Here is a 6053-nt window from a genome sequence, read left to right on the forward strand (position 1 = left end):
CCGGCAGAGCTGTGCAACACTTGCCAGAGGGACGTGGCTGCCATCCCATGTATCATTTTAACTATTGCAAGTTAAACCAAAGATTTATGAATAGCCATTGAATAATACAGCTAGGCAGCTCATCTGATTCTCTGAAGTTCTTTTTCTTTGTGAGCTGCTTTTCGCTCAGGGTGTTCACAGAAGTTAAAGTAGCAATGGTGAGGGGGAGAATTCAAGTTTACCTGTGATTCACTGTCATTGCTCATGGTTGCTCACTCGGTGTACTAATTGCTCAACTATGTCATTCTGTTGTTATAGATCTTAACTTTCATTCTTTAATTCTCGGGGGGGATTTTGAGGGGGATTGCTGCTCCTCCCCTAAACCCACCACTCTTAGCAAACCTGCTGATGACCAATAAAACATGGGATGTGTCCAATAAAATTAATAAAAGTGATCGATGAAAGGCTTAGAGACTGTTTTTATACTTCAGATTGTACATTAGACTTAAATGCCATGGAAAATGTCTTTAGCAATCTTGACATACCTTTCCTTTCTCAAGACTTGAGAAATGACCTTGAGACACCCATCAACCAGGAGGAAATCACTGCAGCATCATCATCTATGCAATTGGGTAAATCTCCTCAATACTTAATTGCATTCACTCCTCTTTTATGTGTGCTCAACATGCACTTTTGCAATTTAAAGTAGTCCATCATATTCACATGTCTATAACCAAATTAACTCAATTGTATCCTGATGTGAAGCAGAACCATACATGTGATAAACGTAAATGTTCACTGGCCTCACTCTTTCTACGTCACCCTTTGTAGTAAACTTTTGGACATCTTTCTTTCAAACTATTTCAGAAACTCTTCACCAACAAATTGAGCCAAATCCTTTGACTGCCATTTTTGGCATTGCTCCAGACGGATTTTCTAAAAGAAAATACGAGCTAACTTATTTCAGAGGACGGATTCTTGCCCTCTTTGCTACTGACACTAGATTAGAGTCATTATGTCCTTTATAAATCTCAGGAAAACCTGTTGTACTACCCAAGGAACGGGGAGTAAAATTCAACAAGTGTGGCGTCCATTCTTGACATTCTGGCACAAACTCACTATAGTAATCTCTGAGTTTGTTTGTGGTCTTCAAGGAGTCTTTGATTTAATGCTAGGTGCTCCCATTAAGATTATTTAAACATATCTGATTTTTTCAACAGTGGATGGAAGCAACATCAGATGTTTGAGTTGGAGAAAATTAACTAAAAACTAGCCAAAAACTGCTGGCATATAGTATGGTGTGCAACGAGATTTTGGTTCAGGACCACTAAGCTGAAGTCAACCTCACTCATACAAAGTTTAACTCACCCCAAACTCGCTTTGGTTTTGTGGGTTTGTCTAGTGGTACTCTACTACAGTTTCAGCTTAGCAACTCTAGTGGCAGTCCACCTGTATGTGGACCTGCATGACGTCCACTGTATTTACATATGTATTATGGTGTGCACACACATTCACAATGATACATACACGCACACAAACACACCTAGAATTCCCTGGCCAATGCTTGCCATGTGGAGTTATGAGAATTGACTTTCAGCAGTCACCTGTGTCGGGGTTCATGGCTTTGGCCTGATGTGCTGTCATGGGGCTTTGATGCCTCATCATGTAACCTCTTTGAGACACTAGGAACACCTGTCCTTGCACTCATAAGGCATGCTAATACATGCGGACACATGGTGGCCTGCTGCCTGACCTTGCTAGGACAGCAGGAGTCATTGGAGAGACAGGCCACGACGGCCCTGCAGGACACAATGTGGCATATGCTCACTCCGTATAGCCCTTAACACATGCAGCATAGTCAAGTTGCTAGTGAGAAAAGGTGCATACTGCTCAGGCAGAAAACACCAACAGCACTTAGACCAATAAAACACAAATTTGAGCAAACAAGAGTCATCTTATCTTTTGATTTCAAAACACCTTTTATTAATAACATCCCTTAGAAACAAGATGACATTCCTTTGCTGTTAGCAACTGGAGAAAATTATAATAAATGAGGAATAAAGTAAGTACGTGTGTGGGTTTTATTTCTGGTCTGTTGTTGTTGTTGCTGCATTCTATGATACAAACAGTTTTCTAAGAATTTGCTTGAATGCCACTACATAGCCCTGACTGTAATTCACAAAAGTGGAGGATAAACACTGGAGGCAGTCAGCTAACATGACAACTTGTGATTAGAATCTATATTAACCAACCAAATCTCTAACTTAACACGTTGTTCTGTTCCATCGCAACATGTTAAGGACACAACAGATTTTCTCCGCTCGTCTCGTCTGACCATGTCTGAACTCACAATCTGTTTGCACATGCACAGGCAATGGACATCTGAACACCCACCACTCAGACAAACACACAAACATGTACCTACACACACACACGCACACATGCACACATGCACAAGCCCCCACCCTGCCCAACCTATAATAAACTCCACAAACACAAGAGTTTGTGTGTGTCTGTTTGTCTGGGGAGAGGGATATTATTGTCAGTCTCTTCCCCTGCTCCTTCCAAGTGCACTTTTCAAGGTGCAGGGCTTGGTATCTCCATGGCAACAGCAAAGCGACCAGCAGCAGTGGGTGGGAGGAGGTGGTGGGCGGTGGGGATGGAGGCGTGGATAAGGAGAGAGGGGCGACGGGGGGTGGTGATGGTGTTGATGTGTGGAGAGGGGGTCCTCCGGTCACAGATAGGCATGCTGGGTACATAGACTTGGGAACACTGTGACATTTTCGTGTGCCGTTTGACGAAAGGCAAACAGGGTGTGGCTTTCTTCTAGAGGTGTTCGTCTGGGTGTGTGTGTGTGTGTGTGTGTGTGTGTGTGTGTGTGTCTCTCTCTCTCTCTCATTCTTCCCTCCCTTCCTCTCTTTTCTCACTCACTCACTCACTCACTCACTCACTCACTCACTCACTCACTCACTCACTCACTCACTCACTCACTCTTCTCTCTCTCTCTCTCTCTCTCTTTCTGTGTATTTCCAAACTGCCTGGTGGAAATCTATGCACTGAGAGCCCAGGTGTGATCTCAATGCTTGGTGAAAGATGACCTCTCACTATACCCCACACACACACACACACACACTCCTTTTGTCTCTCAGTGGAGGGTCAGTGTCTGTGTTTCTATAGCAGAGGCCTCCAGATATTACTGGACTGTGTTTACATGTGAATGTGTCCATGCTGGCCCAGATATGTCCACCTCTGTACATTTTTCTCCTTTTTTTCTCTCCCTCTCTCTCTTTTGACCTTAACTCTCCTCTGGTTACTTTTGCCTATTTCTCCATCTTTGTCTAACATCTAGTTCTCCCTTTTTAAAGCCTGGTGCTTTTTTTTTAATCCTCTACAATCTGCAGTTTTGTTGCTGTCTGTTTTGCGACTCTCCCTCTGCATCTCATTTAGGGTCTGTGCAGGCTGTGGTGTGAATGGAGGTGCTTACAGGTGTTAATGTGTTCATAGTCAGGTTCAGCAATAAAAAATAAACTTTAAACAATTTTAACAGTAAAGGGAGGATGAAACATTTACAGGATTTGTAAAGAAGACATTTTGGCTAGTATTAACATGCAGTCTGGTATGTTGAAGAAAAACAAAACCACAGCCCAAATGTATTTTGGTGATGCTAAATTGTTGCAAATTGATTTAATTTACTGGAGATATGGTTGACTTAGTTTACATTCCAAAATGAGTTATAGCAGCAGGAGTGACGTACTGAACTGACGCAAGTTCAACAACCTTCAGAATGGCTTTACTCCTACTACACTGCTGGCATTCAATCCTGAATTGTGCATAGGATACTGAATGATTTTTTTGGCTGGACCACAACAGTGGGGCCAGCCCTATAATGGCTAATGTCCCTGACTGACTGCCTGATGATATTTTAACCACTTGTCATTCGAATGCCACGTGACTGGATCGTGTATAGATGCTACCCATGGGCTTAGGGCTACGCCTTTTGTTACAGGCAGTCACACAGCCATCCCTGCTTCCTAGTCTTGGAAGCTACAGGGAAGCGGAGGAGCACTCCCAGTTCACTGAACATCGTCTCCATTTCAACAAATGAACTACTTTCATTACATGTATCATTATTACTAAAGGAGGCAGTGGAATAACTAAACATCCGGTACACCGAACAGAGAGAGCAGGATAATGGGAAGGAGAGAGAGAAGGCTTCGTAACTGTTGACTAAAGAAACTAGCAGATCTGAATAGCATGTAAGCAACAGAAATGCCATCAACCGCAAATGAGACATTACGCTTATAGCAATAAAAAGCCCTGTTAGGAAATAAAGGGTTTCATGCTAGAGGGCTTTTAATTTGAAACAATTACAGGAAGTGTTGAATATGTATACAGGAAATGAAGTAACTTTAAGACGGCAGACAAGGCTTCTTACTAAAATATGGTATGACCAATTACACATACCAAGCAGAGGGAATTAGAAATGAAGACCTGCTTCTAATATAAGCCTGTCACATTCTGGAGTTGAGGTAAATAAAGGCCCTGCTTGCTTTTTGAGGAAATACCATAGTTGACTATAATACTATCTCTTCTGACTTTCTCTCTGAGTGATCATTTTACAGTAAATATCACTGAAATCACTGCAAAGTCTTTAACTTATGTCTTTGGTGAGTTGGTCAGACGACGTCAAGGTTGTAAAATTATTATTTTAGCAGCAGAGCAGCAGCTTGGAAGTGATTGCAGGTTAACCATGTAGTCTTAATGGGACAAGTTTCAGTCACTATTTCTAACTTGTTCATTTGTTTAACAACAGAAACTGAAAAATGTAAATCAGAGCAGCTTTATTGTGAATTTAGCTGTATTAAAATACTCTATATGTGAGCATTGAGAGTAGGAGAGAATAGGACACAATGATGTCAGTTGTTTACAGCGGTTCCACAACAGCTTTCAACTACATCCTCAATTTTGCACATTGACCATGTGCAGTCCAGCCATATACTAGGTTTTGACCTAGGCTTGGTCAACTAAGACAGAGGGGGGAATATGTTCAGTCTGCTATCTGCAGCTTCTTGTAAAAGTTTATTTATGATGTGGCAATTGAGGAATCCTTGGAGTTCAGTCTGTGTTGTGACCGCAAGGTGAAACAATAAACATAAACATGCTGCCTGTGGCATCAATCACTGGTTTCTGAAAGAATGGTTTTAAGCCTTAGTTTGGATTGCTTACTACAATATTTACAGGAACCAGAGGACTCCTTTTTGGCGAGTGGCATTGTGGCTGAATGGAGAGGTGGGGTGAGCAGTCAGCAACCAGGGTTGAATGTGATAAGCTGAGAGATCTGTTAATCAAAGCAAAAAATCACTAAACCACACTTCTCTCAATGTGTATTGATCATAGAAGGATGTGATATTTAATGGAAGCATAAGTACTTGTGGACACAAGTAAACAGTCAGACAGCAGCTCTGTGAGGCTGTGGGTACAGCAGTGCTTTGAGCTAATTGCTAATGTCAGCATGCTAACATACTCACAATGAGAAACTACAATTGTAAAGCCCATAGTTATGTTACTTTTCTGAATGTTTCATACATCCAGAACTTTTCTGAGAAAAAAACTGGTAGCAAGGTCAGCAACATACAATCTGATAAAAGTTTCCAATTTAATCAGTTGTATTAAACCCCTCCAAGAGTAGCTTTGTGCTTAGCATTTTGATCATTTCTAAAGTGGATTAGTAATAGTAATTAGTAATAAAATTAGTAAGGGACATTCAGTTCAACTCAAATGTCTCTATTGTCATATTAGTTTTTTTTCCAAATTCCAAATGTGTTTGGATGTCTAGTGTATTGTATTGTATTGTAATTTAACAAACTAAATTATTGATCTATGAATCACACATCAAAGGTGATCTGCAGGGAAGAACAGCTTCATATTTGTTCACAACAGTTTAGATCTAAGCCTTGTAACCAGGGAATAATGATAAAATTAGAGATACAATAGGGAAATAACAGTTTTAATGACACTTTAGCAGCTGATGGCAAGGCCACCAACACAATTAATACTTATTTAGTTACAAATTT

This window comes from Seriola dumerili, unplaced genomic scaffold, assembly GCF_002260705.1.
Source record: "Seriola dumerili isolate Sdu_G_001 unplaced genomic scaffold, Sdu_1.0 BDQW01000160.1, whole genome shotgun sequence".
Lineage (NCBI taxonomy): Eukaryota > Metazoa > Chordata > Actinopteri > Carangiformes > Carangidae > Seriola > Seriola dumerili.